At 36.7% G+C, this 25,731-nt stretch overlaps 1 protein-coding gene across 2 annotated transcripts in view; it reads right to left on the reverse strand.

Annotated features, from left to right (window-relative positions):
- LOC105227268 (uncharacterized) overlaps positions 1-25,731 on the reverse strand; it is a 545,529-nt gene that overhangs the window by 498,612 nt on the left and 21,186 nt on the right. For both annotated transcript variants that reach the window (XM_049456310.1, XM_049456309.1), the window contains exon 2: positions 2,647-2,676. The gene's annotated coding sequence lies outside the window, so the exon portion shown is untranslated. The remainder of the gene's footprint in view (positions 1-2,646; positions 2,677-25,731) is intronic.

The following is a 25,731-nucleotide window of genomic DNA, read 5'->3' on the forward strand; positions in this document are numbered from 1 at the left end:
CGCGATAAAAAGGATGCGCGTGCGGTTAACTTCTGAAAATTTCTGAAATCAGTATGTTAAGGCGTTGTTAACCTTTTCATAGAGCAATTTATTCATAACTCAAAGTAAGGTAAGTTTTTTAAGAGTATTATTATATTATAAATTACTTGCAAATGACAAATGAAATTCAAAAGGAGCCCCAGTAGGAATCTGCCAATTTCAGCACCCAATTATGTTGTTGGTATTTAAAGTAATGGATTATATATGTATATGCTCCAAAAAGCTTTTGCTTGCAATTTAATTGAGACTTCCACATCCTACAGGAATAAAGTGTGTAGAAATAAATATTTGCATACTTTTAGGCTGTTGTTGTGGATTGCATTTTGAACTGCTGTAATTCTATTCTCTTTACCAAAACCAATTGCTTAGGTATGTACGAACAATAAAATTCCTGAACCAACAGTTTGGGAGCCAACGTGATTTCATTGGGTTAAATTGATACAAGCGGTTTGATGTATAGGATGTATAGATATTTATCATATAGTATGTATGTATGTACATGATAATGCATATTCTCTAGAATGTATTTTAGAGATTAAATGAAAAATGGTGATTTTGATTTTTTATTGCAAGTAAGTAAATTATACAACTTTAGAAAAGTAAAAATATCAAATTGTTAAATAAGGTTGCGACTTGTCTTTACGAAAATTTGAAGAAACAAGTAAAGTCCCATAAAAATAAAATAAGAAATAAGTGATGTTAAAATTATGACTAGCCTGCTAAGCATATGTTTTTGTGATCTTCATCACAGCTTGAGATAGATAATTTTATAAAAAACAAACAAAAAATATTTCACGTGGAAGCATGTGCTTGAAACATTTTTATATTACCTGAAGACCATTCAGATAGAACACTGCCTGGTTTGATACACATATGATAAAAGCTCCTTCATTGAATAAAAGCTTCAAGACTATGATCATAACCATCAAAAATATTTTCAACTGTTAATATTCTTAAGCCTTTTCTGGTTTGACACTTTAGCACTTCAAGTATCAAACAAAAAGGATAAATTACCAAATTTGTTTCTAAAATTTGCAATTAGGTGGCAACTTACTCAAAAATATTTACTTTAGAAATCGTTGCAAATTTGTTATAATTGATTTATGTATTGTAAAACATTTTATTTTACAAATTTACTGACATAGAATAGGTGGCAACACCAAAAATATTTTCCACTGTATTTTTCAACCATGTTTGGTTTGCTACGATCCTTCATATGCTGATTTTTTTTAAGAAAAAAAATACAAAAACGTGGCGACGCTTAAACATAATATTTTTTAACTAATATTTAAGTATTTTAACTAGTATTTAGTAAGGTGGCTACTTACTACAAAATAATTATTTTTGATATCGTTTGTAAATTTGTAGAAATTGATTTATGCATTGTTAAAAATTTTGTCTTACAAATTAACTGATATAGAAATTTTTAACATGTGGCAACGCCAAAAATATTTTCCAGTGTAAGGATATGTCTACCATGTGTGGTTTGCTATAAGTCTTCATATTTTTGTTATTTTTTAAAGAAAAAAAAATTACAAAAATCTGGCCACCGCCAATAGTACGGAAGCATTGAATGACTTGGCGCATTTTACTTTAAAATCTTAAGTTAAAGGCCTATAAAATACTATTTGTGCATGAACTGAACTGAAGCCGCTGAACTTTCCCAAGCGACATTGCTTCGACGTATGGCCTAGTTTTAAGGAGGTCCGACGTTTTTGAGCCAAATTTTGTTCAATGATGAGGTTCATTACTGGTTCAATGGGTATGCAAACAAGCAAAACATCGGTCAATATTTCATCAAAAACGATAACAGTGAGAACGTAACTGTCAATGGCGACCGTTATCGCGCCATGATAACTGACTATTTCAAGCCTGAAATTGAAGCTCGAAATTTGGTTTCAGGAAGACGGCGCTCGTTCCCACACATCGCATCAATCAATGGATTTATGGAGAGAACACTTCGGTGAACAAATTATTTCACTTTTGGAGCCGGTTGATTGGCCACAAAAATCGCCGTTAGACTATTTTCTGTGGGGTTATGTTAAGTCTAAAGTCTATGCGTACAATCTCGCCCCATTTTGGGTCTTGTAGCACAACATCACGCGTGTCCTTCGGCAGTTACCAGTCGAAATGCTCGAATAAGCCATTGAAAATTGGACTCACAGAATGAACCATCTGGGACATAGCCGCGGCCAACATTTGCAAGAGATAATCTTTAAGAAATAAATGCCAAAGAATGGTCTTTCGAATGATACTAAACATTCTCAATTAAATCTGAAGTTTCAGTGTTTTTTCTTTAAAAAGGTAGGGTAGCTCGAAATGGATAATACTTTAGTTTCCAAATATAATGGTACTTAATTTTTGAACATATTTTAGATTATTATCGTGTCAGGTTTGTAGGTAAATATGAAACGCATGAGGTTACTTTGACAGGTAGCCCTTTATGAAATTTTATACATATAAAAAGGCACCTTATATTAAATATATTTATATGCAGAAAATTGCATATAATTTATTTCAAAACTAGAAATAAATCTAAAAATTAATAAACGTATAGTTTTGAACCGCTTAATTTAATTTATTAAATATCGTATAAATTTCACTCACTTTTTTGATAGTTTTTCCGCTGCTGTCCACCTAAAAATAAAGAAAATTAAATTTTTGATCATTGATTTCATTAACGTTATTGATAAATACAAATAAAAATTCAAAAAATCAATTTATTTTATGCATTCACAATATGCGCTATAAATATCACCTTTCATATACATTGACACTAGATAGCAACTACCGTTATTTATGTAGCGCGCATAAATAACAATTTAAACTGTTATATCATATTTTATTGTTAGTCGATACAAAATTTTCCAATTCAACGAACAGCGTTGATTATCTGGGTCATAATGTCAAAAGTGTCAGCACTGAGGTACCGTAAATATAATGTCAACGCCACGGACTGCATCGTGTGCATGCGTGTGTGTGTGTTTCACTTAAAACATATTTTGACTTTATCAAGGCACATATGTGCAACATTCTCTCGCATATGTAATATTTTTAGCCTTTGTTTTATAAGCTATTAACAAAACGGTTATACACCCACACAAACGCACACACAGATATTCGCATATTTTGTTATTGCAGCCGAGCTCTTTCCAAGCAGAGCCCACAGCGGCACTATCAACACAATTTCAAGCAGCATTTTTTCACATTATCCTTTCAATTTAATCCGCTTTCAAGTGCTCTTACGACCACACACATAGACACACGCATATGGGCATGCCGGCAGACACATGTTTGAACTTTACCGCACTTTGACATTCGTCAGCTGCTGAAAAGAGTGTCGGTGGGAAAGCACGTGCTTTACTCGTATGGTTTTTGGGGGGAAACTTTATCAGGCGGGGAAGTAAAATCGATAGACTACAAAAAAGTTGTGCTACGCAACAAAATTCCGTCACTCGCGATGTATATAGAAAGCCACTTTATAAAATTCTGAACTAATTTATTATTATTCGAATTTTTTATTTTTCGAAGAAGCGGATTTTTAAGTTTCGAAGGTAGAAAAAAGTTGCAGGGAACCAAATCTGTTAAAAACGGTAGTGGATCGAGGACTCTCGTTTCGTATTTGGTCTAAAAGTTACAATATGACAGTGGATTATTATGTAAAAAAGTCCATGTTTTCGAATACTAGTTTCTCATAGTTGTCCCAAAACGGCCTAGTAAAAGGCCTTGACCTATGACGCTATGAAACGAATTCATGGCGAAACACACCACGGTAATAAAAGAAAACACTGAACATCACATTGAGTTGTTACCGACTGTGTTGTTGTTCTTTCGTCTTCGGCTCAATTTTGGAGGGCCAATCGATAGATGCATATCGAACAAGCTTGCTTGAAGTAAAGCAAATATTTTGTAGATAAATAGGAAACATGCGTTTAACGAAAGCTCTATCTGCAAAGTCACCAATTCAACGATAAACCCGAAAAAGGATCCAAGCAAGACATAATGGATACTTTTTTTGTAGAAAATATGCTCAAGTACGAGAAAAATACTGCTCTAATGAATGCTCAAATATAGAACCGAGGCAAGAGATTTTTAAACGTTTTTCTTATAAGTCACAACTAACCTTATATACGAATATAACCGAGATGCATGAAGCCGCATTAAGAAGTGAAATGCTGCTTCAAGTAGAGCATGAAGTTTATGTATAAAGCTCCTTTTTGTTAGTTAATACTTCAAAACTTATCTTAAATTTAACAAAAACACAACTAAGTAGTAGGAGTTCGTTCGGAATATCATTCAAGCGAAAGCTTCTTAAGTCTTTTGTGTTTCTTAAAGTATTTTACTTCAAACCAATTCTTAAATTTAACAAAAACACAAGACAAGTAGGAGTTTACTTAAAGCTTTCTTGTTTTTAAAAGCTTTTTTTGCTTGTGGTAGAGCATGGGCTTTTTTAAACTTGTTTTTTTTTTTTTAATAAATCGATACTACCTGTATATACGAGTACACGAGACCGTTTTTGTAAGTGAAATGCAGCTTAAAGTAGAGCTTTTTAAAGCTTTTTTTTTATAAATTTATACTTCCAAACTAATCTTAAATATAACAAAAACACAAGGTGTTCGTTCGCAATATCATTCGAGCGGAAGCTTATTAAAACTTTCATGTTTCTTAAAGCTTTTTTTGTTGCATGATATTTTTTAAAACTTGTTTTTTAATAAAGAGCGACCCGTCTTTGTAAGTGAAATGTAGCCTAAGGTGGAGCGTGAGTATTTGTATTTTAAAGCTCCTAATTAACCCTCTATAACGTGTGGTAGACCACAGGCAACAAACCGTTTCACCTTCCTAAATTCTACTCGTAGTAATTTTTTTCGTCTTGTCAAGCAATGTAGAATGTAGTCTACACTCCATTCCTCTAATCAAGCATAAGCAAAACAAACTAAGTGCCGTTACTTTTTTCCAATGAAGCTTTTTCTTCAGTGAAAGTCGGGCACTGGCCTCAATGTGCGGAAAAAAAATCCGATGCAAAATCCCGAAATGTGCCGCGTTCACTCACACGGTGTGTGAAAAGTGCGGGTTAGCTTTATGCTATACCAAAAACAATAATTGTTTCAAGAACTTTCATTTGTCCTGAAGGATTTCCATTTTACTCATAATTTTGCCCACTTTCTTTATCACTGTTACTCATTGTTTCCTGTAAGCTGTACACTCCCTTTTTTGTGTTATATGTGTTATAAATAAAAAGTAAAAAAAAAAAATAATAATTTCTGTATATTTTTCCCATAAAACTAACCGATTCCACTAAAAATAGTTAATTTGGAGGTTTTGAGTTATAGAGGGTTAAGCTTATTAGTTCCTTATTTTAAATATAAAAAAGCACAAGACAAGTAGGTTCGTTCGCAATATCTTTCGAGCGAAAGCTTCCTAAAGCTTTTTCTGCTTGTGGTTTCTTAAAGCTTTTTTTGTTTGAAGCATGAGATTTTTAAAACTTGTTTTTTTAATAAAGAGCGACCGTCTTTGTAAGTGAAATGCAGCTTAACGTGGAACATCAGTTTTTTAAGTTTCATTTTTGAAGGTTTATATTTTAAAATCAATATTAGAAAAAAAGAGGAGAAAAGTAACAGGTCGTTCGCGTCACAACTCGAGCAAAGCCTTTTTAAGGCTTTTTTGTTATACCGAGTAGGATTTAATACTGATCTCAATGTTGCAAAGGCGACTTATAACTCCTTTTAGCTAATTCAAATGTAAGCTCATTCACAATTCGACGAGCTTGAGCTTTTATAGAGCATTTTTCACTAAATCTTTTTTGTAAAAAATATATAGTGGGGACTAAGTTTATTTGGAGAAGTGAAAGCTCGTTTGTTACACGCAAAAGTAAACGACTGCGATCCCCAAATTAGCAGCGTGATGAGATGAGCTGAGTTGATTTAGCCATGTTCGTCTGACTATATAAATGAGAACTGCTCCCTTAAATTTTGACATAACGTTCTGATATTTTGCACACATCCTTTACGCTTCAAGAAGGTGTTTATATACTGGAAGCGTCGCTATCGAACACAATATCATATAGCTGCCATACAAGCCGAACGATCGGTATCAAGTTCTATTACGAAAAACTTTTTAATTGAGAAGTTATTTTCTTGAAATTTGACAAAGATTGTTACCTAAGATAATGCTATGATTATAGAAAAAAAAATTCGGATTGTTCCACTGTAACACATAGCTGTCATACAAACTGACCTATCAAAGTTAAGTCCTTGTATGGATAACTGTTTTATTTGTCAAGATGTCCTCACAATATTTGACTTGAATAATTGTCTAGGGCAACGATAGAATTCCCGAATAAATGATTCAGATCGGATTACTATATCATGCAGTTGCCATACAAACTGACCGATCAATTCAAGTTCTTGTATTCAAACTGATTTGGTTGAAAGGACATTATCACTTCGGTGCAGCCGAAATTACAGGGGTTTCTTGATAAGATGTTTTGTTAAATCGATATTTTAAACTATACAAAAATATACATATTAGGGATATTGTTTTTTTGTATTTTTTTTTTATTTTTAAGAGGAAACCCGTTAACAATATCGCCGAGCCTTAGCTTTTTAGAGATTTTTTCTACAAAGATTTCATACGTTAAATACAAAAATAATGGAATATTTGTGCTCAGCTCATAAATATTTGTATGTATTATTTAGCATACAATGTACTATAATCTCGTATTATGCTAAACGAACAAACACACCCATATTTTTGATTTTTATGCGCGGATTACGCAGATCGCTGCTGCCAAAGAGCGTTGGCCAAAAAGTGAAATCTTCATATGAAAACAATTCAATGAAATATAAGATGTGCTTTATTCATTAAATTGTCACAAGTGTATGCTGCCACATAAATAAACACACATATACACTTACAATATGTACACACACATATACACCCATACAGACGCTGACAAAATGCACGTATGCAAACAGGGATTATGAGAAAAGCGGATGTTATAAAATGACGCAAGCGGTTGAATGAAATAAAAGGGAACGAAAAGAAAGCGCCAAGCGTCTACTGCTGCCGCTGCGCGTATGCAAAAACGGCGCAAAAGAAGAAAACGAAAACACTCAGCAGACAATTTGTCTGCCAAAGTGATATGATTGCGGATAAGTGCACACAGAGTCATGCACCCACAGGCGTGCCGAACACTCACATATATATAAAATTGTATATACAAGTATATATGTGTGCGTATGCAAAAACTGTGACATGCTACAACAACAATAAGATATACGCGCACAATGACGTCTAAAGACCCCAAGTAGCGAACTCATCATTTTCCCGCGTTTTTATTTCACTGCAGCATTTCCGTGACGGCAGGAATATATATATATATAATATATACATATGTATATATAAATATATGTATATATATGTCTTCGTACACATAAAATATCCTGTGCTACATGCATTGGCACGAGCGCTTAGCCGCAATTTAGACGCTGAACCGTTTTGTATATTCGCTTAACCCGCAGTTCCGCTGAATTTTTTCCGCTTGATTTGCTGCAATTTATAAAAACAACAAGCGCAGTTATTTAGAATGGCGCAACAACGAGAGATCCAAAGGAAAAAATGGGTTCAGCGCAGTATGTATGTATGTTTGTTTGTCAACAGTCATTTGGCCCACACGCCCGCCCTTCCACTCATTTCAGTCCACCGCCACCGCCATGAATCTCTATTCATCGCTTCTAACCTCAGCCGCCCAACAAATGCGCCATCATTTATTTTATTTGCAATTTATTGTTCATTTGCTGTTGCTTGCCATCCACCGCCGGTCCGTACTTCATGAAAGTGTGCAAAAAGTCTCCTTTTTTCACATTTTTGTCACTTGACTTTTGACATTTTTATTTTGTTATTGTTGAGTGTCGCAATCGAATGTTTTTCTTTCGCACAAATATGCCACAATCTATCTTCGGTTAACCCGCGCGACGCAAATTGCTGTTGTCACTCATAATAGTTACAACAACAAGCGTTAGTAACAGGCTAATACCATGAAGTGGAGTTCTGGGCTATCAACAGCCTGTTAACAATTTAAATTGTCGGATATTTATGAGAGAAAGTAAGTGAGCTAGTGCTTTAGCAATTATGCCACTGACGGTTCATAACTTCGTTAAAGGGAGTGGATGTGGTGGACTTTATTGTTTCCAGAAGCCGGTGGTAAGTCTCTTGTATAGCTATGCTTTGCAAATTTTGAATCACTGTGACTATCTAATACTGTAGTACAGTAGAGCGGGTGGATTTATAGGGAGCCAAACGAAAAGATCTTTTATACGGGAAATGTTACACGTATCGTACTGGACTACTTTTCCAAAGAAACCATGTGTCTAAAATCGGGTTCGAGCCTCCAAACTTTTAAGGTGAAGTTTTTAAAAGATTATAATACCTGGTTTAGGCCAACTTGTTTACAATGATCCGTAGAACACTTTCAGAATACGCTATTTTACAATAAAAATCGACCCGCTCTAATGTATAGCACATAGCTAATATGTAAAACTATTAGTAGAGTCATGTTAGAGTAAGCGATAGAGTGGCAACGTTCGGTGTGTTTAACGTGGGTACCTGCTGACGACAACCTTACCCTACAGCGATCAAAAGCACAGCGGATCAAATCAAATCAATGCGTTGACCAGCGCCTTGAAGAGACCAGGCATTTTCAGTACCAATTGGTAGTGGGAATGGACACACTAACCACCTTGGTAGGATTCGAGGCCCATCTAAAACCTCAGTCGTACTTTGAATTCGGTTCTCAGTTGCAATGCAGCTCTACATTCAAGTGACAAAGTGTCAATTATTCCCGCATTTGAGTTCTAACCACAACTAACTAACAGGTTGGAGTAAACTTCAAGGGCTCCTGCTCCCCGTGGTACCAGAATTAAGTCTCCGCTCAGACTTCGTAGTCATAACTACTGCTAGGTGAGCTTCTATACAGCTCTGAACAAACCCAATGTTCCGAATGTACTCATAAGTCAGTCAGTCGTTAAGACTATTGTCCCAACGTTCACCAGACCCTATCATCTAGAAGCCCCTTTAAGCTTAGATATCCCTCCCTCTCTACATTATAGTCAGAAAGCCCCTTCTTAACCTGAATGCTACAGAACGCTGTATGACAATCAGGTTAAGAGTGGGTGCACGTAATAGAACCTGCATAGCATCCATTGAGACGCTGAGTTGAGAGAAGTTTTTGTAACCCTAAGACTGTCGTGGCTGCTTCCAACGACAGAGTGATCTCATCAAATTTTACTCAGAAAATGCTGTTAAAAAACAAGATTTTCATTTATTTCAATACAAATCTTAATTGCCACCTTCCAATTACGCTCCTCAGCCAATACAAGCTCCAACCCTTGATTGGCTTGACGTGGTTGGCCGTCAGTGCCGTCAGTGCATTCAGCGAATTTTGATTTTTCGGTTTCGACTCATTTTGGAAATGTCATTTGCCAGATTGTTTGACAGTCTCGTCACTAGTATTAATCCGTCTGATGAATGTAGAACTTGCGGCTATAATGACAAGCATATGTTTGTGAGCTCTACTCAACGTCGTTTTCGTAAACGATACAAGTATTTTGGTACAAGAGTGGCATTTACACGTTCTCTAACCAAAATAAAGAAATGTTGGGTTCTTCTGCTATCTCACTGATGTCAACTCCTCGATTTGCAATCTCTGTTCCATTAACTTTTTAGATTTTGTTTTCACATCACATCTCTGACTGACATTAAGTAATTTTCCGATGACTTCACGACCTCCACTGTATGAAATTTTCACACTTCTCAAATACTTGCTTTCAGAAAAAATAGAGTCCCCAAAAAACTTCTGTAACATTTTCAATGATTTCGTGGCCATGATTGTTTTAGAAAAAGAACTCTTCATTTTACTTTTTTCATGATAAAGTTGCCAGATAAACTTTTCGCATCGTACAACTGCTTGGCCATCACAAAATATACTTAATCGGAGAATTTTATTCTCCCCAATTTGGTAATAAGCAAGATTTGAGCGTACAAATAGTCATGATAAGATTAAATCCTTGTTAATCTTCTATTGTGCTTATTAAATACAGCGTCCTTAGCTAAATAAACAAGCTAACCTAAACCCAACTTCTTTTACCCTATAACTTGAATCGTATTATTAAATATTATGAAATTGCAGTTGCCTTAGTATAAGAGTTTTATCTGCGGAGTTAGATTCTCTCAAATAAGAGCAAGAGTCGGTTAAATAACCAGATGATACATCATTAACCGAAACATCGTCAAGAAAGCCTCGACCGATAGTTGCGATTCTTTTCCTAAACAAAGCCTTACATTCGCAAAGAAGACTTTCTTTATCCTCTTCTTCCTTTACCTCTTTGCAGCTTATACAATAGTCCTAATATGGTCCCCCTAGTCTGCTGGCCATAAGGCACTGACCTGTTGGCACTAGACCTAGAGTTCTTATATGATATTTTCAGCATATGTGGCGTATATTCCATTCATGTCACGTTTGCTGCTTGTTGAACAAGTTAGAGATTGACTCCTCCAAGATTCGGCATATACTTGTATATAATATATTGGTCTAATATATGTATATCTCCAAGTAGCCAGAGGCATATAAATTCCTTCTTTTATATATATATATCACTTAGATCCACTAAGAGATCAAGGCATTCTTTCTATATCTTTGATGAAACTCTAAGAGACCTGACTATCTTTATATATAAATATGTTCCTTGTTGTGAGCACACTTTTTGTCAGAACAAGAAGGCTTTCTTTAATTGCGGTGATCTCTGCTTGAAAGACACTGCAAAGAAAGGAGATTTTGAAGTTAAGTTTTCATCCGATTATCTAGTTTAGACCCATCTCTATAGATGATCAATGTGGCTTTCCTACTCTTCTTTGGAAGGCAATGCAATATTGGGGACCGAATTTAAATTCAATTTTAAAGGATTTCGAAAATGTGTGGTACTGGGTAGAAACGAGAACATACCAAGTATAGCGAATGACATGCGGGATGTTTTGCTCAAAGGCCAGAAATGATGAGAGATTCTTGAAATTATCTGCTCGCCGAAGTGTTCTATCAATAAATCCATTGATTGATGCCATGTGTGGGAAGTGGTGCCATCTTGCTGAAACCATCATGATCACGAGCTCCAATTTCAAGCTTAAATAGTCGGTTATAATGGCACGAAAATGGTTGTAAATGACGTGTACATTCTCACCGGCATAATTTTTGAAGAAATATGGACCGTTGATTCCACTGGCCCACAAACCACGCAAAATCGTAGCTTATTCAGGCTGCTTTTCACCCCAAATGCGGCAATTTTGCTTGTTTACATACCCATCGGACCAAAAACGGGTCTCATTGCCCATCTCGAAAACGTCGGATCATCTAGGAACTTTTTAAAAGGACCTCTGCTTGCATTAACTGTTAATAAGTTTTTAATATTTATGTGCAGTGTGTGCCTAGATGAGTTGTAAACTTCTTCACTCTAATCTTCAAAATTTCTGAATTCTGATTTTGGATAATTGCTTGTTAGCAGAGGAGTTTCCTGTTATTGCAAGTGTTTGCATATCTTTAATAAAACTTTATAATGACTAGTTTTTATTAAATTTAGTATATTATATAAACTCATGTGTTTGTTTTGGAACAAACTTCCAATTTATTTTTGAATTTTTAAAGAGTTGAAAGTTAAAATCAGAACTTGAATTGGAAAAACACACAAACAAAACATAATCAACTATTGCTATGCGCACATGTAGATTTGCATGTAAATCTTTTATTTATAACGGTAATAAACGAATTTGAAATTTGCAAACTTATTTATGCAGTTATTTTCGAAATCACCTCTGCCGGTAGCTGCCGTGCCATAAAGCGCTGCGCCACACATGGCCAAGTGCAGTCAAACTGACGAGAGCGAGCCAACAGAGGACATGGCTGTCGGGGGGTGGTGTTAGCTTTACCTGTTTTGCATGGGTTGCCTGTGTTTGTTTGTGGCTTTGCGAATGCAAGGCAAATTGGCACCGCAAAAGGCAAAGAAATAAATTGGCCAAAGTGCTGGGGAAAACAAGAAAGGCAACACGCACTAACCGAAAGAATTGTATTACAACAACAAATAAAGGGTAAACTCAAGTGTTGCTACTGCTACGGCTGCCGCTTGTCGTTGTTGTAGTACGTTGTTGTTGTTGCTGCTTGCAAAGTTATGCCATGAAAATGCTTAAAGTTTTATTAGTTTGTTGCAAGCAAAAAGTTTTGCATGTAAAAGCTTGGCAGATTTCCTTCACCACTACAACCACACGCACACACACTGGCAGAGACTTGCCACAGCAGCCGGTGGCATGACTAAACTTATTTATTTGTTTTCCTATTTATTTATCTGTTCGTCTGGCGCTGGCGCTGGCGGTTTGTGGGTGCGTGGGTGTGTTGTCTGATGGACTGATGACTGCTGTTGCTGTCCAGGGCCAAGAAGCTAAGCGGGCCTGACTGACTTTGACAAGAGAAAGTGGTGCCACAAAATCAAACAACGGTAAATTGTAGCATTGCAGGCGTGTGCCAGAAAGTTGCTAGTGTGAAACTTTCCATTTTTTGTTGTTGTAGCAGGCCATAAAACCAAATCTGAAGTTGGGTCTAACTAGGTGGGTGCGGCATCGGGTTAAGTGTTTGGTCCGCATACACGAGTTAACAAGTTTACGTTGCCTCAACTGACCCAAAAAGCCGGTTTCTTGTATAATTTTATTTAATGTGTTTTTTTTTTCTATTGCTCGTTCTTCTTCGTTGCCGCCTGATTTGCTTAATGTCCAAAAAATATGCATCATCAGCCAAACTATTTCAACTAAAATTAAGAAAACAAAGTTGCTTGAAATACATATCGTCACTCTCAGGCATATATGCACACACTTGCAAACTCACACATGGGAAAAGGAACTAAAAACTTCCCAAAAAATATTTGTGGCAAGGGAAATCGCTGAGCGAAAGCAATTATGCAAAAATGTGTGAAATAGTTGGAGCAAGTGTCGGGCGTGGCATGCTAGAGGAAAGTTCTCAGATTTTTCAGTTTTTAGGAAAGAAATTTGCTTAATATTGATTAAAAGTTTATAAGTAGCAAAAGAAGCTGAGTGGATCCATTAAAATGCTACGTCGAAATGTTTCAAAGGCTGATTTGAAACGATAATGATCTAGCAATACGAAACACTCTGTCTTATGTGGACAAGTACCTGTTTTTAACTTTCAGAAGTAAATAGCGATGTCCAAATTGAAAAGAAGGGTTCGTACGATAAAAGTTAACTCAGCAGTGACGAATGGTGTACTATATAAGGGGGTTTTCAATAGGGACGCTGCAAAAGTAGTGATAGAGACAGCAAACGACGCTATATTTTTTCCCGCTCTTTTGACATTTCTATACAGTAAGGTTTACCATTCCATAGAGAGATATACGATCCAACAACGAGTCGAAATTATTAAAATTTAGTACCGAAATTCGATGTCCCTGGTCTCAACTTTAAGAGTACTACGTCCAATTTATGGTCGTCATAATCGTTCTGTCAGATCAACAATTGAGCGTCTAGTAGAAAAATTTGAACCCATGGACGCAGTACAAAATGCTGATAAAATCTTGCTTTTTGAAGGGAAAAGATTACATAATACAAATGATCCAAAAATTTGGCTTGATGATGAGTCTTCGGACATTGTTCCAGAAAAATCAAGCAAAAAGAATTGATATGCTAAGTTTTAACATAAAAAAATGAGCACCGAAAACGGTGAACACAGGGAACACTCAAAGAGGTTGTAAGTAAGTAATATTGGATGACCGTAAAGTGAAGTTGTTCGAGATAACAGGAACTCTAAAGATACCAATTGAACGTTTACAACATATCATTCAAGAATATTTGGGAAGGAGAAAGCTTTGTGCAAAGTACCCTAGAATTAGCCCAGCTCCTTTGTGCCAAATATGTCGAAAAATGTGGTGTTCTTTAAGTTAGGTTAAATTAAATGGTCGATCTCAATATGGATGTCAACTAGATGCATTTCCATCTTGGTACCTAGAACCCTTAAAAATTATTCATAAAGACACCCATGGCTCGACGAAACATTGTGTTATTGTCTCCTGCTCGCTGAAGGTATAACTGTCGAGATGTTTTAACCACAATCTTGCAAAAGCTGGAGAATGGAGGAGAAATGCTTGGATGTTTACACGTCAGCTTTTTCCCTACAACTTTGAATATTTTAATTCAACAGGAAATGTTCAGTCAGAACTACTGCGATTGCGCCAAGATAAACTTTGCAGAGGGAAAGTGATTCAGTAGATTATTTAGGTTCTACTCTAGACCAGAGGGTTATCGCGCACACACACCTGGACTAACTTTAAGCGTACAGATTGCGAACTGTAGTATTACCGTTGTGCTGTCGAAGTGAATACTAGCCTTTCGGCCAGAAGATGAACTTTGGAGCAGTAAGTCTACTGTTACCTTAATAGCCGCTACTTTTGCCTGAAATACACTATTGTAGCTCTTTAGTCTAAGACTAAGGAAGCTTCTTACAGAAAACTCCCTCCGCAATCTTCCCTTCTGGCTCCGAACCATCCGTGAAAAAGCTCACTGCGCCTTTTTTTCAGCGAAGACACTTCGTTCAGGGTAAGCTTCATAAAATTTCTCGGAAATATGTTCTTGAGTATACTTGAGTAATTTCAGGAGAAGTTTATGCAATAATGAAGACCTTCTTTTAACTCCGAAGCCCTTTATACTGATTTTCGTCTTGTCTTCCTTTCTTCCTTAGACCTTTCTTACTTGTTAAAAACCACTTTTGTAGACTTCAAGCATCTTTTTCAGAACACATTTATTACCTTAAATATTTTTAACAACTTTCAGTCATTATTCCTACAGAGCTTCATAGCCATTACCTCAGTTTGTAGAGTTATTTGTGGATTTTGTTTTTTTGTTTTCACAGCTTTGGATTCCCGATCATTTACTCCGTGGCTGGTGGACTAGTCAGAATATTTATTTTAATATGTGGCATAGAGTATTGAAGCTTTCATGAAAGACAAATTTTAAGAGAAACTAACTTTAGCAGGTGAAAGTTTCAGCACTAAATGTAAGCTTTTGGGTTCCAGATAAGGTACTGTGTTAAAAAGGAGTGAAAAGTTCGAAGTTCTTTTATATATTTAAATATAGTAGCTTTCAGTAATTAGTATAAACTGAGCTTTCGGGGTTTAACCGAAGCTTTCATGAAAAACTATTAGAAGAACGGTGTTGAGCTTTCGGTTTGAGTATTAATATTGAAGCTTTCACAAAAGAGCTTTAGGAGAGAAGAAATTCCAGTTTCGAAATTCAAATAAACGTCTCTGTTTTATTATTATTTATACTTGAAAGTAAAATGTATCAAAAATGTTTGAAAAATAAGTTAAATTTTCAGTACATGAGGGATGGTGCTCGAAACTTTTACTGTAATACATGACTATGAGTGATCAAAACTGAGAAGAAACTAGTTTCAATAAAAATAATAGCTGATAAAGCAATTAACTTAGAGAAACTTTTAAGATATGCGAACACAAGCTTTATCCTTTGTGACAAAAACACTCGCTGTCTAATTAACAAACTATGCTAATGTGCGTTGATAGCTATAAGCACAACAACAACTGTTGCCAGCTAACTTAATTTAATCAAATCCTGTCACTTCAAGGCTTCGCTTATCGAATTCATTCGCACAAGTGACGCGGTCTAACACATTTACATTTATAAAAATATACATACTTATGTACATATATACTTAAAGCTTATTTATTTGTGTGCGTGGTGGCGGCAAGCTTATCGCTAAGCGCCGAGTCAGCCAAATAAAACGTCTCGTCAACAAAATGTTCCACCAAACTACAGAAATCAGTGCACAAATACGCAAACGCTTGAATATTGGCGCGCGTGTATGTGCCACAAAGCTAATTTACAACAAATACACCCACTTGCGTCAACGCACACTTACATACCGCTGCTCATGTGTTATACCGTATGCGACATGAGTCGCTTATTTGTTGTCATTTATGTCGCATAAATATCGGTGTGATGGTTTTGCTTTGATTTTATTATTCCATCCATTAGGAGAATGCGCGGAAATAAGCAAGAGCCAACAACCAAAAACCAAAGGGCAACAACAATTTCACTTATATGGTTATGTGGGTGTGAGTGTGTGTGTTTGTGTCGTCTATTGGCGAAACATATTAGTTTGTTTTTGTCCGTACGTCACACGGTCCATGTCAGCGCATCCATATTGCAGACATTGGCGGAAATTGAAACGCAAATGACAATTCATTTCATCAGCAGTTTTCTGGTGAACTCTTCACCCCAGACGAAATAAATCTGTGTACAAACCGGTATGGTGACAACTAAAGGACTACGGTGTGTTATATGTATATGAAGAGAGTAATGTAACCAGGTACATTAAGACTTCGGCGTTACTGGTACAATCCGGTTGGCTAGTAGAACTTTTATGGATAGAATTCTCCTCGATAATCGAAGAAAACTACCAACATAACCTTGATGTTTGACTTGCTTTGACGTGATTTTTTCGGCTTCGGCTCATCTTGCCGCGATATTAGTTCGATTGATCGTCGGTTTCCGGGTCATCAGCAGAGCTCAAAGACTCATAGCCAGGGAGTTTCAGGACATCTTGATAGTCGGAAAGCATTATTTCACAGACATAACAGAGGCACTGTTTATCGAAAAAAATTTACCTTGGAACTTGGGCCAAATGATCTTTCAAAGTAGTTTTCACTGATCCTTCCGATTTTTCAACGAAGCCACTAAGAGCTCTGACTGTTAATCGTCGATTCGTCTAGGTCTGTAAGGTTGCCTTGGATAATGATCTCTGCCAAATTTCTTGAAGAAACCTTGTCAAATGGAAAAGTTGTTCATACAAGCACCTGATTCCGAACGTTGTTGGTGAGAAAAGGTGGTGTGCAAAATTTCGGACCTATATCTCGAGAACTGAGAGACTATTTTGCATAAATACAAACGAGGGGACAGACAAACATGACTAATATAATTTTTAAAATATTTTATAGGGACGTCGCTGTTTCTTTTTGGGTGCTTTGTTCAGTGTATAATAAAATTTATCGACAACAGCGCCACCTAGCGGTGACAGAATTCTCCAATCTCAGAACACTGTAAGCTACCAGACAAATATCATGACAGTGGTGCAACCTAACGAATCCAAATCGTAGAACTTGGAGAACGACAGATAAATTTTTGAACTACTGGACTCAAAAGTGTCCTTTCTCGAAAACGAAAATACTATGACATTATATAACTAGAGAGAATTCTGTATTGCATATAAATTAATAGAAAATACCTACAAAAATATATATAAAACCTAAAAAATATATTTCGAGCACAGCGCCATCTATCGGAGCTAAAATTATTCAATCTCAGAATACTACACAAATATCAACTTTTGCTCTACATTTTCACAAAACTCGCTTCAATTCGACAGCTTCAACATTTAAACGCCACAAAACCCTTTAATTCTTATTACTGGGTTCTTTCAAAACACTTTTCTATTACACTTTTGTTGACGTCCATTTATCCCTTCCAACACATCAACTTTCGCTCCTTTCGTTTTATAATCTTCACTGCTTGTTCGGTTCTCACAGACGGCCATCCGCGCTAAGCCAGTTCACCCATTATGGCTATTCATGTCACAGGCAATCGAAAAAGTTCAACAAATGTACACATGTGCTCGAATAGTTGATGCGCTCCCGCTGAATATTGGCCAATACCGTCTATTTCAGCTATTCACTTAGCCATCCTTTCAGCCAAGCATGCAATGCCCGGCTGCTTCAACATACGAAACGGATTTCGAGACCAAAATTCCCAGGCAATAGCCACAAGGCGTACGCTTCACTGATGATATAAACATACCAAATCGTATGTACAGTTACACGTAAGCTTGGAGTAACTGTAGCGTATATACAAGTATATCTATATTGTTTTGGGAGTATATTGAGCGTTTTATGTATGCTGAAATATGAGCATTAAGGGGTGCTCTGACTTGATGTTGTTTACAAGCAAGAATAATCGGAACCACATAGGTGATAGTTTTGGTTTTAAACTGGAAATGGGCTTCCTATTATTGTTTTATTCGACTATAATATTAATATTACGTTATGCATTTTGTTCTCATCTGATTCAAGGATCCATTTCCACGCTTCCACCAATTGTAAAAACCGATCTTTTGTTAGTTCTTGCTTCTTCTTACTCTTGGAAAATACTGCGCATGATTCTGGAACTTCATAAATCCCACAGACGCATTCTATATGTATGACCCGTTCATTTTGTCTTCAAGTTTTATTTATTATTGTTGGAATTATTTATCCAGGTTTTCAGAGGTTGGTTCACCATTATTTACCACTTCCATTCACTCGTTCCTCTTAGTTCTGAAAAATTTATTCAGAAGCTAGCTAATTTCTCCTTCACAGCAGATAGCAGGTGTTTTCATATTGGAATACTGGGTTATTTAGTAGAAAGGTCAATTAGCTATAGAATTGATATTATATGTTCGGGGATTCGGTGCGGAAATTCTCAAGAAACACAAGCTGTATATTATTATTACCCCGGTAAATAAAAATCAAAGCTTTATTATAACGGGTGATCCAACTAGAGGTTTCAATTTTGATAGATCACACATGAGTCGTGTCAAGCAATCATTTTATTTTTGTTCAGTATTGTTTGGCATTTCATCACAGAAAGACTTACTGACCTGAATAAAGTCAATAAAATTTACAAATTGTTCCTCGGAGAGTCGATTCGGCGTCATACGCAGCAACTGTGACTGATATATGAAACAGCCTGGCGCATTTTACGTCGAGATCTTGAAGCGTATCAAATGCAGCTTGTGCAAGAGCTGAAGCCGCTCGACCTTTCCATGGGCTCTTGAATAGTTCCAAGCAGATCCGACGACTTCGAGTTACATTTTGTTCAGCAATGCGATCCATTTCTGAGTCAATGTGTTGTAAGCAAGAAAAATTGTCGCATTTGAAACGAAGAGCAACCTGAAGAGATTTAAGAGCTGCCATTTCATCCAGAAAGAACAACGATTTAGTTGATCTATATGTCTTCAAAATTGATGCCGGTGAGAACGTAACTGTTATCGCGTCATGATAACCGACTATTTGATGCATGAAATTGAAGGTAATGATCTCGGTGACATTTGGTTTCAACAAGACGGCACCACTTCCCACATCTATCAATTTCCCGTTTTGGCCGGACGATTGGTATCACATCAAGATCGTGTGATATCACACCATGAGACTTTTTCCTATAGGGATATGTAAGGTCTATATGGGACTCAACGGGTGAAATATCTATGACGTAGCTGCGGCCAACATTTAAAAGAGATAATTTTCAAAAAATGTTATGTCTCTGTCTCTGGATCACCATTTATTATATACGGAAATAAATAAGAAGCATTATCAAAAAATTATAATTTAAAAAATTTTTACAAATTTTTTTGTCAAAGCTTCGATAAAATGACGTCACAAACTGATTTTAAAAATATTTTTAAAGCATATTGCCAACTTTAAAGGATAAGAAAATAATATTTCTGATATTCAGAGTCATAAGTTCATTCAAAGGTCATTTCTAAAACTGCAGAAGCCCAAAATGTTTTCCTTGAAAACTGGAAGAAATTCAAAAACGGTTAACCACAAAGATGAACGATTAAAAGGACGATCCACACTAACCCAATCACAAGTGTGGGTGACAACACATATGTACATATGTACGTGTATATTATTTGGTTAGATAGTTTTAAGCCACATATGTGTGCTTTTGCCAGATTGCTAATGTATATATGCGTAAATATGTCTGTACATACTCCTGTGTCAACTTTGTTGCTGAATTTTGTTTTTGTTGTCACTACATTAGTTTTACGAAGCGGAAAATCAATGTCATCAGCTACTCAGGCTGTGACGACAATGTCAAAAACAACATCGTCAGGATATTGTAATGGGAATTCAATATTTAGAATATATACAAACCTTTGTATATATATTTAGGTGTATATATGTATATATGTGCTTATATGCTTATGCCTTGATATTAATGCCATGAAATATGTTCATGAATATACATAGCCTATATAAACCGTATATTATGTATGTACATAAGAGTTTATATGCTCATAGATATGTTTGAATTTGCATGAATATCCTTTGTACAATTATATGTACATACATATGTGTGGAAGTAATTTCTTATTGACTTATACATATTTGTTAAGTAAGTAAATATGTAAATTCAAAGACACACTGGAAATTGCGCAAATGGTTGGCATAAATTTGGTAATAAGTAGAATTTGCATTTTCCTAATGTGCCACCATGGCTCAGTAAATATATTAAGGGTATATACATACACTATATGTGTAAATGTTTAAGGTTAAAGTTCTTGTTTATTGGGAATCTGTTCCGCTTCATTTTTCTACCACAAAACAAAAATATTTAGCTTTGTTTTTACTGCTAAGAAATTCAACCGAATCTTTAAACGTTCTGCATCAACCAAATATTCCGCTGATTGGGACGTAAATTCAATATCGTATTATATATAATATCCGGTTTTAATATATGAATGCAATGAGTAATAGAATATATGAAAAAGGTTTAAAATAAATTAAATTATACTTCCAAACATAAAATTCCATACCAAGCGTCAGGAAAGGTTGAAACCCAGCCTCTCCCAATCAAAAAAATATCGAATATTCATTTTATGGACATATAAACTGTGTAACTGCATAATTATATTATTTATTTTCTGTACTTTATTCACCGGATATCCACATTATCCAAATTTTATCCGAAGCACCGGATATATAATCCGGATATTTGTATAACCTGGTGCTATGTTCAAAGGCTTTAAAAAAATATGTTTTTTATCACAGATAGATAGAAAATAATCGAGGCTTTGCACTGCAACCTTTAGTCTATTGTGTCCCCTCCTGTATCATATGGGATCACAAAGATCTCTGAACAATTCCAAGAGCAAGAATTCCAAGAGTTTCCGGTTCTATGTCGCACAACTAATAATTTCGGAAGAGACTATGCCCATGTTATACAAGTGTTTCTTGAGCCTGCAGTACCCGGTATAGAGCGCGATAAGAAGACAGAATTTGTCCTAAAGAGGTTAATGATAGACGGTTCAGCCTTCCTGTACACTCATGCACTAATAGCGATTTGACTTCACAAGCTAAGATCGCTTTAGCGATACGCTGGTTGCGATAGTTGTGTTAGAGATTGATGGACACTGACTTATGGCAAAGACTTCTGCTTGAAAGATGCTCGTAAAGCATCCTTTCACTTCACTTCAAGATCTGCGGTTGGGCAAATGCGCATTACCCCTGAAGCGCAGACACTGGCGAGTTTTTACAGCTTCTATAGTTGAATACCTATCGAATACTGCGTTGTCTTCGATGCCTAAGCAACCGCTCTACTAGTGATAATAGGCCTTACGATCATGGTATACAGCCACCTGATGATACCTGGTTTTTACCCCCAGGATCTACCGGCTAGATAACAGGGTATCATGAGTGCCTTGGAGGCTCTGGACAGTTCCCCATACCTACATATTCCACTTAACGGTTAAATCTAATGTGAGGCCTAGGAACTTGAACTCTTTAGACATCTTCAACTCCTTGTCACCAAGTGTTAGGGGCCTTAAACCCGGAACAGATCTTTGCTTTGTAAAAGGACGTCGGCTATTTTTGACGGGTTGATGTTTAATCGTACCGTATTACTCCACCCCCTTTCTAGACTTAGGTCCTTTGGGCTATGTCGCATTGGCGATATACTCACACATTCTTTTTCTCCAGTGCCTTAATGACGCTTGCGTGGGACACATTGTCAAAAGCACCTTTCATGTCAATGAAACTTCCGACATTTTCCAGCGAATTTTGGAGTTCATACCCTGAAAAAGTTATTTTAAGGCACGCTGAGCATTTTTTGGGTGTTATATAATTCGTGGTAAACTTAATAGACCCTGTTCAGAGTATTAGAAAAGGATCATAGGTTTTTCTAACTGTCATTTAATTTGACCTAATGAAAACCACATAGAATGAAAATACTGCACCAATGGTAAAAAATAATTAGTAAACACCGTTATTTAATGTGCCCACACTTGATGAACCCTTCAAATTGGTCAATCGTGTCATGAAGATAGCTTAGTGCGGACATTTGCGGCATTTTTGCGATTTCCGAAATTCCCACTCAATAATCGTAAGTACTTCGTCCATTTCAGTCTCCACATAACACAACAACAACACCAATAAATTATCAACGCCAAACCGCTGTACTGCCAAAAATGGTAATTTTGCGCCGCAAGTAGCTTAGTATGCGTGTGTGTGTGTGAGGCGTAAAAGTGTTAACTACGATTTTTCATTTACCGTCATTTTTCAAATCCGCACCCTCCGCGCTTAATATGGAGATATGAGCGCACGAGCACGCAAACACGCTCGCAAATAAACAAGATATTTGTTGGTGTTCATGTGTGTAATGGGAACCTCCAAGCCGGACCCATCAATAAAGTGAATTTATAACCTCTCACACACACACCCACCCACACATATACATATACATATGAGCTTCGGTAAGCTCATATGCGCACCTTACATTGCGTTTGTATTCGGGAATTTAAAACGCGGACGCAGTGCGTATCCTCGTAAATATCTGGGTTTGCAGGCAGCTCACAGGTCCAATGAAAAATCTCTGTTACTGCTGCGCCACTAACGAGCTCTGAGCAGCGCGTGTGAACAAACAAATACAGAATGGCGCTGGTTTGGTGATATTGATGTTTTCCAGCAGCAGCGGGCGTCATGGTGGAGGTGAAGATTGATCAGATTCGCTGATAAATGGCAACTGTGACATACATACATGCATACTAATGTATAATATTTTAACGCGCTCTCTGGGACTCTGTCGCTAGCGGTGATGAAACGAGGCGCTAAGGTGTTAAAATGTTCAGTTAATCCATGAGAAACGGTGATAGAGCTTAATGTACTGTGTTACATGTTACCAGATATTTAATTTAAAATTCGATGTTGTTATGTTTTGTTAAGGCGTTATATGAGTTTATGGGTTTGAAAACATCAAATTTTTATCTATTGTCTTATTACAACACCTCTAGAATATTGTGCCAAATTTTCAAGTTGAGCCGAGTAATAGTTTCGGAGATACAGCCTTGAGAGCCTTAAACCATTAATCTTCAAATTTGTTGGGCGGACCTCGACAGTATTGACTTTACCTTAAAAGAAGTATAGTTTGGGGTTTCGTCTTGTAGTGATCTACGATCTTGATTGAGTTCACAGTACCATTGATAAACACTGATCTTTGATGAAGCTTCATCGTCAAAAATGAATTAAGTTCAGCGATGCCCTATTGCTGAGATAATCTACCTTGAAAGTTGTTAAAATTAATCACCCGAAAATGTTTGTGATTTGGTTATATGTGTTGGCCAAGATGAATATTTCAAGTTACTGTAAACAACACAGAAAGCGTGGGTATGCCAAACGTTCTGAGTATGCGTCCCGCATTGACAAGAATACGCTGTGGGGTTTTGAGGTCCCCACGGCGTGATACACTGGAAGAGGTATCGATAGTTAGACCTCAGAATCTGTTGAAATTCCAGTCAAGTGCAGGCATCCTAACGGATGACTACTCTTCATGGACTTAGTAACTGAAAGCCATCTGGTATCGCAAAGAAAACTGGTATATGTGTGGCGCACTGCTCCACCACACTAACCTAACCTAACCTTACCTTTACTATCTTTTACTGACTTTATCTCTTAAATAATTTCAGACCGATAGTAACTTTAAATTCACACGACCTTCTTAGACATATTTCTCAGGTAATGAACGAAGGACTAAGGTTTTTTTTCAAAATGACCACTCTGAAGTGTAAATATTAAAAAAAAAAACGCCTGTTTTTTTGGAAGCCAAAACTTGATCAGAAATCAAATGTTTGCCTAGTCCTTCGATCATTTCCATCTCCAATATCCAATATCCATATCCAATTTATGATTTTAAAATTTGAGCACATTTTAAGCGAAAAAAATGTCCTAACCGCCTGACACATTTTTCAGATGTCCTCCTTGAGGTCGAATGTGTGATCAAGAGGTACCAAACTTTTTTTAATAAATCGCCGATTAGAATACAGGGTTTGTCCGGAAAGTAATAGCACTGTTTTTCTTACACCAAGTGGATTCGGGCGTTCCTAGCTAACGAACGAGCGGCTGGTCAGTTGTCTCCGAGCACCTGGAGAGTCAGGACAAACATTTTCGCGCGACGTGTTTCTGTGAGTGGTGCAAGCCGAAAATACAGCGTTCGTTAGAGCAGAGGTACGCGATTAAATTCTGTGTGAAACTCGGTAAATCTGCGACAGAGACGTTTGATATGATCAAGCAGGCTTACCCAGATGTTGCTTTAGCAAGAAGTGGTGTGTTTCGGTGGCACCAGGCCTTTTTGGAGGGCCGGGAAGAGGTCGCTGATGAATGAGCAAATCCAAAGTGAAAACGGTGCTCATTGTCTTTTTTGACATCAAAGGCATCGTCCGCCATGAATTTGTTCTTCCTGGACAAACCGTCAACGCCAAGTTTTATGTTGAAGTCCTCAAGAGACTCAGGGTCAATCGGGTCCGACAAAATATCGCAGTCGATTGGAAGTTGCACCACGACAACGTTCCGGCTCACACTGCCTTTCTTGAGAACAGCTATATAACCAAGGCCGGTATCCCAACACCTCAGCAGCCGCCCTACAGCCCAGATGTGGCCCTGTGACTTTTTTGTTTCCCTGCCTGAAAAGGCCGATCAAAGGCAAACATTTTGAGACGACAAAGGGGAGCCAAGCAATGCACCTCGGCTCTCAAGGCAATTCCGGAGAATGCTTTCCTTTACGGCTTTAATAATTGGAAATCGCGCTGCCAGGCCTGCATCGACGCAGAAGGTGTCGGTGTCTATTTTGAAAGTTTTTAAAGAATTGTAACGAATGGTTCAATAATTTTTTTAAATCGACTCAGGTAATCCGTGTTTGGAATATAATTTTGTGCTTAAGTTTTATTAGAGCTAAAAGTCAGTATCTCTGAAATCTATATATACGGTATACTATGCTGAATCAGAGTTATTAATTTCTTCAATCTTTCCATAATATTTTTATAATCTTTTCACTTCTTTTTCGTACTTTTTTCTTCCTACCATTTTCCAGTAAGTTTCCTTTTCCATCAGCTTCGGCGCGCAAAGCTTGCTCAAATCTTCCTTTATCCACAACAATAGCATGCATTTTTAACGCTACTTCTCCGTTATTTAATGTCAATATGTATTTGCTTAAGCTGGTGTCATCAGTTCTTTTGTATTTCATTTACTTCTTCGCCATCACATTCTTCATATAATTTTCGTAGTTGTTCGCTCCCAAGAGCTCAAAACCGGACATCGCAATCGCCATTTATTGACAATCATTGTCCTTTAGTTATTTTCAAACTACACAAGTCCGCGCAATTGTAAGACAGTTATTTTGTCCAATAAAATTCGTACGTACTTTATTTGTAAATGTTTGCGTTGTCTGTATTGACCAAACGCTCACGGTGGTGGCGAATTGTTGATCTTCCTCTTCTTTGAGCGAAAAATAAATATTATGTTTAACTTTTGTTGGCGCATGAACTGG

This window comes from Bactrocera dorsalis, chromosome 4 (assembly GCF_023373825.1).
Source record: "Bactrocera dorsalis isolate Fly_Bdor chromosome 4, ASM2337382v1, whole genome shotgun sequence".
NCBI lineage: Eukaryota > Metazoa > Arthropoda > Insecta > Diptera > Tephritidae > Bactrocera > Bactrocera dorsalis.